The sequence below is a fragment of the Leopardus geoffroyi genome, chromosome C3 (assembly GCF_018350155.1).
Source record: "Leopardus geoffroyi isolate Oge1 chromosome C3, O.geoffroyi_Oge1_pat1.0, whole genome shotgun sequence".
NCBI classification, from domain to species: Eukaryota; Metazoa; Chordata; class Mammalia; order Carnivora; family Felidae; genus Leopardus; species Leopardus geoffroyi.
This window is the reverse complement of record NC_059338.1, coordinates 73,229,071-73,240,782: the sequence shown is the minus strand read 5'-3', so window position 1 is coordinate 73,240,782 and position 11,712 is coordinate 73,229,071. Positions and strand designations below refer to the sequence as shown.

The 11,712-nt window shown below is 57.8% G+C and overlaps 1 pseudogene; it reads left to right on the top strand.

Annotated features, from left to right (window-relative positions):
- Positions 1-10,106: 10,106 nt before the first annotated feature.
- Positions 10,107-10,428, top strand: LOC123584813 (annotated as a pseudogene).
- The last annotated feature ends 1,284 nt before the right edge of the window (positions 10,429-11,712 follow it).

Here is an 11,712-nt window from a genome sequence, read left to right as displayed (position 1 = left end):
CGTAATCTGTAATCAAATACAAGGAACTGACGATCAGAAACAAATAGATTTTTTTAAATGACGCTCTTTTCACCAAGATGGGACCACACTGCCCCCCATGCCAAAGCACATGCGGGGAAGGCCGGAAGGCGGTGCTGAGGGCGTCACAGACACCTGCTGTGTGTCACCCACCTGCGGCATCCCGGACGTGCTTGGGAGGGAGCCCCAGGAGCAGTGAGCTTGAGCGCTGTGTCCTCACTGCTTTCCCCCGGCCGCGGAGGGCGCGGGAAGAAGAGAGAAGAGCATGCCCTGTCCTGTCGGGGTTCCCCGGGCTGGGAGGATGCCCTGCGACATCACAGGGCCAAGGCCAGCGCCCTGATGGAGAGAGAGAGGCCTGTGTTCGACTGGCTCCAGCCTCCGATGCTTTGGATGTTGCCAAAATTAGAGTCATGGAAACCGAGTCCAACCGGCTGATTCTAAATGCATATATTTTTCACCATGAAGAATAAAGCCCCTGACCGATCCCCTGCAGGTGGCCTGGAGTCAATAGCGGCAGAGCAAGGGTGGCCGCGCTGTGACAGCCGGCACGGCTCTCGTCTGTTCTGCAGAAGCCACGATGTGGCAGGGACGTCTCGTGCCTGTGGTCCCCCACCCCCGCCACACTGTCTCCCTGCCAGAGGACTTTCTCTGGCCAAAGCAAGTCTGCATTTCAGTCCTGGTGCACCTGGTTTGGTCAGCTGCCGGGCACACGCCTGGGGCAGCCCTGGGACAGTTTGAGATTCAAGGAGACGCCTTCAGCCACCGTCCTGAAAACTCTCCCTGAGGGTGGAGTGTGGTCCCCGCGCTGGGGTGCCAGGGACCCAGCTGTGAACAAGGACCCGAATTCCTGCCCTGGGAGCTTCTGGACAGGGAGCCAGGCCACAAACAAGATATGAGATGGTGGCCGGGGAGCTCCAGGGCAGGGGACGAAAACCAGGGCCGGGAAGGGGCAGATGAACTGTGTGTGACCGAGGAGGTTGAAATTTTAGATCGGGTGGCCCTGCAGGACCCCACTGAGCAGGTGACTTTGAATAAAGACAGAGGAGGAGAGGGAGGGAGGCTTGCAGGTTCTGGGCAGAGGGAACAGCATGTGCAAAGTCCCAAGGTGGGAGCACGCCTGGTGGGCTCGAGGAAGAGCCTGAGGCCGGGGTGGCTGCGGCAGGGGAGTGAGGGGCCAGGGAGGGGGGGCGGTGGGGAGGTCAGAGAGGAGGTGGGGTGGGCGCCACCGCAGTTCTGGGCCAGAGGGCCGCCTTCGCCTTCCCAGAACCACACGGGGCTGCCGTACCGAGAGGGGAGTCCGGGGACAGGGTCCAGTTAAGTGCCGCCTCTGTCGGGAGGGGCGCGTGCGGCAGGAATGACCCCCCAGCAGCGCTCTGTCCTTTATTTGTAAAGCAGCTTTAAACATTTTTTTAAGTGTTTATTTACTTTTTGAGAGAGAGACAGAGTGCAAGTCGGGGAGGGGCAGAGAGAGAGGGAGACAGAATCTGATTCAGGCTCCAGGCTCAGAGCTGTCAGCACGGAGCCCGACACGGGGCTCGAACTCACAAACCGCGAGATGATGACCCCAGCCGAAGCCCAACACTCAACCGACTGAGCCACCCAGGCGCCCCTACATAAACGAACTTTCGACAGAAGAAAGAGCAGAATGACAGGTTGACTTGGCACTTTCCTTTACGGCTCTTTAAAAAGGGTTTAATCAAGACAAGTTCAGAATGGTTGTAGGAAACCCTCCCACAGCGCCCCCCTGCCCCCCCGTATATACTCACCATAGTCTTCTTTCTGAGTCCTCCCATTTCTATGTGGGGGACAGGGTGCCATGGAGCTGGGGTCCCCCTTGTCGACCCTGGGAGACCGCTCCGCGGCAGTGGCATGAGATGGCCATTCAGGCGGGAAGAGACGTGGCCGGGGCCAGGCCCTGTGCTCCAAGCTCTACACCCCTCTGCACCCGACACGGCGGGACAGCTTGTCTCTGGGAAGGAAAGACCGACATGATGCACGCTTGGGGACCAGCATGCAGAGCAGGGTCCCCAGACCCCGGCCCGAGTCCTGGCCCCCCACCACCCTGGAGCGTGGCCTGGAGCAGGGCCCCGACACTCTGGGGAGGGCCTGGAGGGCAGGGGTCCAGCTGACTTGCCTCTGCATCCCTGACACACAGTAGGTGCTCAGTTCACGTCATTGTAGGTGCCTCTGAGGATCTGTCCCTAGATCCCCTTTTCAGAGACTCATTAATTACCGGCCAACACGGTGCCAGGGAAATAGAACGGTGGCCACGGACGGAACCTTAGCAGCCGTACCAAAGAAAATGAGAAGAAACGGGCAGAAGTAATTTTAACGATACATTTCTTTAATCTGTATGCCTGAGAAATGATCATGTCAACATGTAATCAACGTACGGATCAGTAAGGAGATACTTTAGTCTTTCTCCCCGGCAGGGCCCCCATCGGTCCCGTCCCATGTCCAGTGCCAGCAGCCACGTGGGGCTGGAGTCCTCAGGGAGCATCCAGCACGGGAGGCGCTGAAGTGCTGTGTTTGCAATGTGGCCGAGGGACGAGGCTGCAGTCTCCCTGTGTGCAGGCAGCTGGCCCGGGAGAATGGGGACAAGAGGAAGGCAGAGGGGACACCTTGCTCGTTTGCGGGAGGACCACTGGCCGGCGCCCTGGGGGGCGGTGGGCAGCCTGTGGGTGCAGCATTAGGACAGGGGGTGTAGCTCCTTGCAGGTCAGAGGGACAGAGGAGTGAGGGATGTGAGGTGACAGAGAAGCACCCGGCTGTGGGACCACCAGGAGGCGTCTCTCGCACCTGCAGCCCCAACGACACGCGGCCGAGTGGGGCCCGGCACCTGGACCTGCCCCCTCCCTGGGGCCTGGCTGCTCACGTCTGCGTTCCAGAGCCTGGCGCAGGGCCCGCCCCAGGGGCCCTGCCACTGCTGAGTGACTCAGTTGCTCCCACAGTAATGACACTGGTTCCTCCGTCCATTCACGCATCGTGCCGTCACCGAAGCAACGCCATCGAGCACAGACTGTGTGCCGAGCCCCCATCACAGGGCGGGGCACACCAAGGGAGCAAGTCGAGATCGAGGTGCAGGCAGGGCCGCGTTCCCTCCGAAGGCTCTGGGGGAGATCACTGCCTTGACTCTCGTAGTCCCTGCGGGCTGGTGACCATCCTTAGCGCTCCTTGGCTTGTGGCCTCATCACCCCAATCTCTGCCCCTGTCCTCGCGTGCCCTAATCCACGATGACCTCATCTTAGCTTAACATCGCGAAGATGCTCTTGCCAGGTAAGGTCACCTTCCGAGGCTCAGGGCACGTGAATTCTGAGGGACCCTTTACAGTCCGGCTCAGAGTCTCTTCCCTACATTATCTCACAGTTGTCCCCGGATGCAGTCCTGACTGTGTCATCCTGGCCGAGGGTTGCTTCTCAGGGGCTGAGGCACACACGGAGCTGTGGGACGAGGGGCTGGGGGTCGTCGTGGGTGGGCCAGGTGAGTGGCATCCAGGAGGGGCACCCACAGGCCCAGGACTGGGTGCTGCTTCTGGCAGGGGCTGGGGGGGGGGTGCTCCGTGAGGGCAGGTTTGGATGAAGGAGAGGCAGCCGGCCCGGGTGCTGAGAGCGCTTGAGGACATGTCCTGGGGCCCAGGGCTCATGCAGGAGGCTGGGCTGGCCCCCGACTCATCAGTACCCAGTCTGGTGCCAGGGTGAGGGGCGGCATGAGGCAGAGGGGGCCCTGAGCGCATGTCATATGCCCTGGGAGCTGCCCGGGAGGGCGGAAGCCGGATCTCCTGTCTGAGGAACGCGGTGGTGGCACTGACCCGAGGTCGGGCACCAAGGCCCAGGTCAGCACCAGGAGTGGCCAGTCCAGTGGGACTCGTGGCCGGAAGAGGAGCAGGGGAATGGTGAGGGCCGGTCTGAAATGCCCCAGCTGAAGGCTGTGGGCGAGTTCTGGGGGGGGTGAGTTGCAAGGGTACCCCTGGATTCCCCCGTCCCCCATCCTGGGGGGGTCAGGGCAACAAAAGAAGGTCTGAAGGGGGGGGCAGATACACTCCCCCCGTCTGCAGCCCCCTGCCCGGCAGCGGAGAGGACCCCAGCCTGGGCAGGGGAGGGCTGCCTCTGTTGTCCGGGGCCGGACTCCCCAGTGGGACTTTCCCGGCAGGAAAGAGCTCGTGAAACCAAGCCGCCCTGAACCCACTCACAGGGCTGACGCTCCCTGCCAGGCCCTTCCAGAACATTCGACCGGGTTCATCTAAGGCTGACATCAGCGTCCTCATTCCTCCCACGCAGGGTGGGACCTGTCTCCCACGGAGCCCCCTGCTCAGCACCTGTGGCCTCCACCCTCCCTGGAGGTGTCCCTAGACGTATCGGGGAAGTGGGAGCGGCTCCTTCCTTCCGTGTGCAGTTCCTGAAAGGGCTCCAGTGCTTGAAAAGGACACCTCAGGGGGTCAGGGGTGAATGGGGGTGGTGACCCAGGTCCCAGGGACTGCCCCAGGCCACTGCCCACCGGAGAGCTCGCAGTTTCCCTCTTCCCCAGACACTCACTCACGTGCACAGGAAAACTCACGAATGAGCACACGCCTGGAAGTGTCGGGGGCCAGCTGGGAGAGGAGCCAGGGGCCTGGGCAGCGGTGGGGCCTCCGGGCCTCTGCCCCTCCTTGGCCCCGGGGTCAGCCCGCTTTGGGTTTGCCAGTGGAGAGGGACAGAGAAGGGACAGGAGAGCCCAGCTGCAGCTCTGACCTGAGCTGCCCCAAGGGACCAGGTTGTGGCCGGGCCCCCAGCCCCACCTCCCAGCTGGGGAGCGCTTCTGAGCCCTTCTCTGTGGGCCGGAGCAGGACCAACCCCCTCCCCGGGCTACTGGGACTGGCCTCCGCAGGCTCCTTTAAGAGCCTCGAGAGGATTAACCCTCTCTCTCTCTCTCTCTCTCTCTCTCTCTCTCGGGAATGTTTTCACCATGGGAAGGTGGCATTTCCAGTCTGGCCTTGGAGGCACCCGCCCCTCTGAGCCCCTGAGACCCCGCTCTGTCCTGTCCGAGCTGTGTTCGGGACCCAGCTGGAAACCCCTGGCCTGGGTGATGGGGAGACAGAGAGGCCACCAGCCCATCCCGGCATCTATGCCAACATGTACTATAAGTGCAGAGACAGGCCCCGACCTGAATTTACAAAGCACCATGAGACAAGCCTGCGGAAGCAGTCCCAGGAGTGCAGACTTGACCGACTTTGGCCAAATGGTCTGAAAATCCCTTCTAATATAATATTCCAGTGAGGGAGCTATTGTCGACCGCCCGGCAAGTGTTGACCCCCGGCAGAGGGGCGGTGGGGCTTGGCGAGGCTATAGGGCCCGTGGGGTGGGCCTGTCCCAGCCAGGGAAGGCTCTGGCCACACACAGAGAAGCAGGTCCGCTTGGGGCCGGGGCCTGGGCTTTGGAGGCAGACCCACCCAGGTGTTCCTCTGCACATGGGCCACTGTGTGCTCTTGGGTAAGTGGCTTACCAGGCTCAGCCTCAGGCCCCGATCTACCAAACGGGGTGGCACATTGTCACAGCCTTGTAGAGACGACCCATAAGAGAATGCCTGCGTGTACATAAAGCGTTGAGTGCGGATCAGACGAGCAACAGCAGACGTTGCTGTCATGACCACGGCCAGCCCCTCACCTCTGTCTGTCCTGGCCTTCACCCTCGCACCAGCCTCGTGGGGTCTGCGCGGCCATCCCCGCCTTGCAGCTGGTGAGGGGCGGAGCTCAGGCTTGTAGGGGGCCTTTCCACCTCCAACGCTGGCGCCCTCTGAGCTGGCAGCGCCCCGTCTTCTGAAAAGTGCCGTGAGAGGGGCTGAGCCGAGGCTCTGGAGCCAGGAAAAAGTGCAGAGCCAGGCTGGCTACTAGGTTGGCAACCCAAGGGCAGGCACAGAGGACACGGGCCTCGTGGTCAGAGGGACACGATGAGGACGTGAGAGGCGTGTCGAGGTGCAGGGAGTCACCTCCACCCGAGTGGGGGAAGCAAGGAGGCAGGTGCGGGGGGCTTCCTGGAGGAGGTGGCATCCGAGCCAGAGTTATCAGGGAATAAACGGGAAAGGGCATTCTAGGGCACCGGGAACCGCAGGTGCAGGAGAAAATACCCTTGAGTCACCTTGGGCCTCTCTCCGGGGCCCTCAAGGGCAGGTTAGGGCCTGACTTCCCCTTTCCCATACATTTACTGTCAGCTGCCTATTTTTATTCGTCCTGATTCCTGGTCTGGATGGGCTAAGACAGTTCTCACATCTGTCCCCTCCTCTTGCCTGAGCACACAGCACCAGCCGCCGACCACAGCTTCCTGTCTGGGAGGATGAGTGTGGCCACCCTGGCACGCCTCGTCGGGGCGCCTCCCCAGCCGCTCCCACAGGGGCTGCTCCTGCCGGCAGGCCCGAAGAGTCTCCCGGCCCCCTGCCCCTCCTACCGTCCTTCCCTGCCTGGGACTCTCAGGGACCGCAGGGCGTCAAGGGCCGGCCCAGCAGCCCGTGGGGGGGGGGGGGTGCTGGCTTCCCGCTTTCCTGTGGAAGTCACCTCTCATCCATTCTCGCTTGGCCTGCCCGCAGTCTGGGGGGACGGGGGCGGGACAGGTGCATGGTATTTGAAGTTGGGGAAGTACCTTCAAAACAATCGTGTTGATTTAAATACAATGGTGCTCCAGAAATAGACGAGACGGTTGACTTTCTCTTTTTTTGGACCAAGTGTTTTCATTTTTATAAAGAACATGTCTCACCATGGTAACACGGACACGCCTGCCCCCCCCCCCCCCCCCCCCGCTGAAAACTCAGATGCCACCGCTCCCGTCCTGAACTCAGCATCAGCACCTTTCCTCTGCCTTCCGCTATTCTTACCTACGTGCGTTCTGTCTGCGCTTGGACTTTGTTGTTTTTCTCTTTAATTTTTTGAATATTTATTTTTAAGGGAGAGAGAGAGAGAGAGAGAGAGAGCACGAGTGGGGGAGGGGCAGAGAGGGAGACACAGAATCCGAAGCAGGCTCCGGGCTCGGAGCTGTCAGCACAGAGCCTGACATGGGGCTCGAACCTGTGAACCCCAGAGCTGAAGTCGGACACTTAACCGACTTAAGCCACCCTGGCGCCCCTGGACTTTGTTAAACGGTGCCGCTGTGTGTGTTTTCCGGTGACTTTACTCTTTCACTCGATATGAGGCCTGCGAATCACTGCTGAATGCCACCCCGCTGCACAGATGTACCCTAACCGATGGACAGGGGGACTTACTCTTTTATTCCTCAAATTCTCCCTGTGCACCTGGTACTTCGTGCCAGGCATAGGGCTCGGCACTGGGGACCGGGTGCACAGAGCGCAGAGGGCCTGCCTGGGGTCGCCCGGGCTGCTGGTGCCGGGCTGGGTCCAGCTTGGAGCAGATTCCACTTGAACCACATGTGTTCGGCCGCGCTGTGCCCCGGGACTGTCAGGCGCGATGGTGGCCGGCACAGCAGGCACTCCATACACATTTGTTGAGCAGAACGAAATGCCGTTATCTAGACGAGGAAAAGTACTGTCACTTCCATTTCGCAACCGACAAACTAGAGCATTGACCCCATGGTTGCAAAGCCTGGATGTACCCGAGAATCGTCGAGGATCCCTTCAGGCCCACAGTGGCCCGGGCCCAGCTGGACAGCTGGTCCTCTACCGCGAGGGGTGGGGCCTGGTGGGGGAGGGGGGGCGCTTGTGACCGGTGTGAAGGGCCCCCTCTGCATCCCTCCGACTCCTGTGGAGATGCCGGAGAGATTGCACAGAGATCACATGCTCTGCAAGCGACACGGGCCGTTAGCATTTACCAACACCTGGCTTCCTCTTACTTATTAATATTCTAAAGAGAAAACAGCCTTTGGCAATGGGGTTCTAGCTGGTTAGGGCAGGAGCAGGCTGTCCGGGCAAGGGGGCCCTCTTGAGGCGTGGCCTCCGTGATGCCCAGCAGCACCTGTGCCCTTCGTGGTGACACCATCGCTCTGGATGATGGCTCGGGCTTCGCCGGCTGCAAATCTATTGGAACCCCACTCTGACCCTCTTAGAGTTCTCCCATCCCCCCCCCACCATAGCGGAGGGAGGCAAAAGGCCCAGACTGAACCATTGCCAACCACTCACGCTCACGCACACACACACGCATGAAGACACACATGCACACGCACACAGCCCGCAGGATGCCCCATTTAGACGTCTACAGGCCTGTCAAGGTCACCTGTCCCTCCAAGGCTCCTCTGCCCCACCTGCCTGGGTCCTGAGACCTTCCCATGAGCGAGGGCCTGCTCTGTGCTGGGCTCTGTGCCCGCTCCGGGAATAGAGTGGTGGGCATCTCAGCCACAGTCCCTGCCGTGGGAGCTGATGGACGAACACACCTCTAGAGGACGGTGGTGTCCGTGCTAGGAGGTGGTATGGGTGCCCGTCATCTGTGGGGCCACAGAGGAGAAGCCTGGACCCACGCTTGCCCCCAGCTCCCTCCCTGTCCTGGCAATCCTGCCTCCTGAGTGTTTCTCACTCTGTGCCCTCCCCCCCCCCCCCCACTCTACCCACGGACCATTCAGACCCCTCGCTCCCCTGCGTGATGAACGCAGAACTCATATCCGGTTTCGTCCCTCTGCCCTGCAGCCCGAGTCAGTCTTCTCAAATACCTAACTAGACTCATTTCTTTCCTGGGCAAAGTCTCCAGCCATTTGCCACCATCCCCAGGACAGATGGGGCCTCTTGATCGTGGCGCCTGAGCCTTCCCAATCTGGCCCCTGCCCCCAATTCCAGAGGTCTTCATCCTCCCCCCAGGTGTGTGTGGAGCCCCCCGCTACGCTCTGGGCCCTGTTCCGGGGCCAGGCCAGAGCGGTGGGGAGCATAGACATCTGTCAGCAGCTCCACGGCTGCAGGACCCGAGGACTTGTTCGTCGGGCTCTGCACCCACCGTGCTGCCCCTGTGTCAAGCCTGCGTACCCTCCAGGCCTCTCCTCCCTGGAAAATACCTCTTTGTCCTCTCCGGTGGGTTGCAGGGGTTCCTCCTGTCGCCTGAGCCTCCCGCTGGAACACGTCTCTGATGGCACAGGACCTCTGCTTTCTTCTCTCCTCTGAGCACACATTTGCTGCTCCGGGAGCTCCTGGGGGAGGGCAGGTCAGGTCTTGTATTTCATTCTCTGTGTTCCCAGTTAGACCAGATGTATAGTAGGTGCTCAATAAACATCCCAACAGAAATGAGGAAACTGAGGCTCAGGAGGTAAAGTGACTTCCTCGCTAGTGACTTCAGACAGCTTGAATCTGGAAACATTCATGTCTGATTTCTTTTTTTCTTTTAATTTTTTTTTAATGTTCATTTATTTTTGAGAGAGAGAGAAAGAGTGTGTGAGCAGGGGAGGGGCAGAGAGACGGAGACACAGAATCGGAAGCAGGCTTCAGGCTCTGAGCTGTCAGCCCAGAGCCCAACATGGGTCTTGAACCCACGATCCAAGAAATCATGACCTGATCCGAACTTGGACACTTAACCGACTGAGCCCCCCAGGCGCCTCTTGTGTCTGATTTCTATGCAGTGAACATTTTCTCATGACATGTTGGTCCCCTTATTTCCTGGAGAAAACTGTTTATTCCGACTCATGTTTTCTTTATTTATAGACATGTAAACTTCACCAAGAAAAATCAAAGCTTGGCTTATATTTTCACACAGAAAACCAGCTAGCCCCTACCTCAGAATTTTCGTGAGGAAATTAATAATTTAACTGTTTGAAAACCAGCTGTAGTGCAGCTGCATGTTGCTGGAGAAGGAGAAAAGTGCCCCACATCCTTTCAGGGCTCTCGGTATTTCGGGTGTGACACACATTGAGTGAGGAAGCAGGGAGCAAAATCTCCTGAATCCCTGAAGGATTAATTTATTCAAAAGAAATAACAGAAAAATACTCAGGGCGCCTGGGTGGCTCAGTTGGTTAAGCGTCTGACTTCAGCTCAGGTCATGATCTCACGGTTCGTGGGTTCGAGCCCCGCGTCAGGCTCTGTGCGGACAGCTCAGAGCCTGGAGCCTGTTTCGGATTCTGTGTCTCCCTCTCTCTCTGCACCTCCCCCGCTCATACTCTGTCTCTCTCAAAAATAAATAAACATTAAAAAAAATACTCTATGCAAACGTCTTGTGAAGGAAATGAGGAACCACAGAACACCCCAAAGGTGGAGGCCTTCCGAAGATGCACAGGAGCAGAAGGCCATCATCAGCTTTCCGAGGGGGTAGCCAGGAAGCAGAAGGAAACCCAGGAGGAGGGCTGATGCAACTGGCCAGGGGTTTAGAGAGGACACTCCCCCGGGGCGCTTGATAAAAAGAGCAGGTGAGCCACAGAGGCTTAGGGGAGAGGTTCAAAAAAGAGTAAGAAACAAGTTTGTGATGATGCATCGGAAGCGAAGACATTCACACAGCCGTCCTCATCCTGTGCGCTTGGGGCCCTGAATTCTTTTTTTGTCTGATGTTAAATCTGGCCCCTGCTTTCTCTCTGTTAGCATTTCCTGATGTCTCTTTGACCTTCGTTTTACTTTTTAAAAAAATGTTTTATTTATTTTTGAGAGAAAGAGACAGAGAGCAAGTGGGGGAGGGGCAGAGACAGAGGGAGACACAGAATCCGAAGCAAGTTCCAGGCTCTGAGCTGTCAGCACAGAGCCCACCAGACACGGGGCTCAAACCCACGGACCGTGAGATCATGACCGGAGCCGAGGTCAGACGCCCAGCCGACTCGGCCACCCGGGCGCCCCAGTCTTCATTTTACTTTTAATCATCTGGTGAAGTTTTGTTTTAGGTAGTTTTCTTGTTAGCAGCATCTCGCTGGAGTTTGTATTTTGACTCAGTCTCCGGGTCTGTTTCCCAATTGGATGGCTTCCCACGTATGAATGAAAATAGATTCATTCTATGTTGTAAAGTAAGACATAACAGGTTACAAAGCAGTATATTCAGTAGGAGCTCACATATGTAGGATTAAATCCCAGCCTGTGTGCGTGTGTGTGCATGTGTGCAGACATCTATACGTACATCAAAAACTTCACTGCTCATCTCTGTGCGTGCGCATTTCTTTCTTTTTGCTTATATCGTAGTTTTCTGTGAACATGTCACACACACCCAAAAGTTTTATAAGTAAGAGTCAAATAATTTGCAACAAGCTTATAAGGGCAGTGAGGACACCTAAACTCTTGATGGAAGAATCATAAAAAGAAATGTACAGGTGCCTGGGAGGCTCAGTCAGTTAAGCATCTGACTCTTGATTTCGGTTCAGGTTGTGATCTTGTGGTTCATGAGTTCGAGCCCCAGGTCGGGATCTGTGCTGATGGTGAGAAGCCTACTTGGGATTCTCTCCCTCTCTCTCTCTGCCCCTTCCTTGCTCATGCTCTCTCTCTCTCTCGAAATAAATAAATAAATATTTTAAAAAATGTAAACCTCAAATTACCTCTGGATCTCTTAGAGGAATAAAACCAGCAATTATTATGGGAAAAAAAAAAACCCAACACCAAGCAGTTGAAACATGGTAAAGTGCATCCAAATATGGCTGAGCCCATCCCACAGCAGGACTGCAAGTCTACCGCACCTTTATGGTCACGCTGTGTACTCTAGGGTTACGCGTGTCAAAATGACCTGGTCTCTACTTACCATTACGTCGGAGGACAGGCCCCATAGACAACTCCTAGAAGCCACAAGAGCGAAGGTAACGCTGATTGCGCCTGTCCATCCACCATGGCCTATGTGATG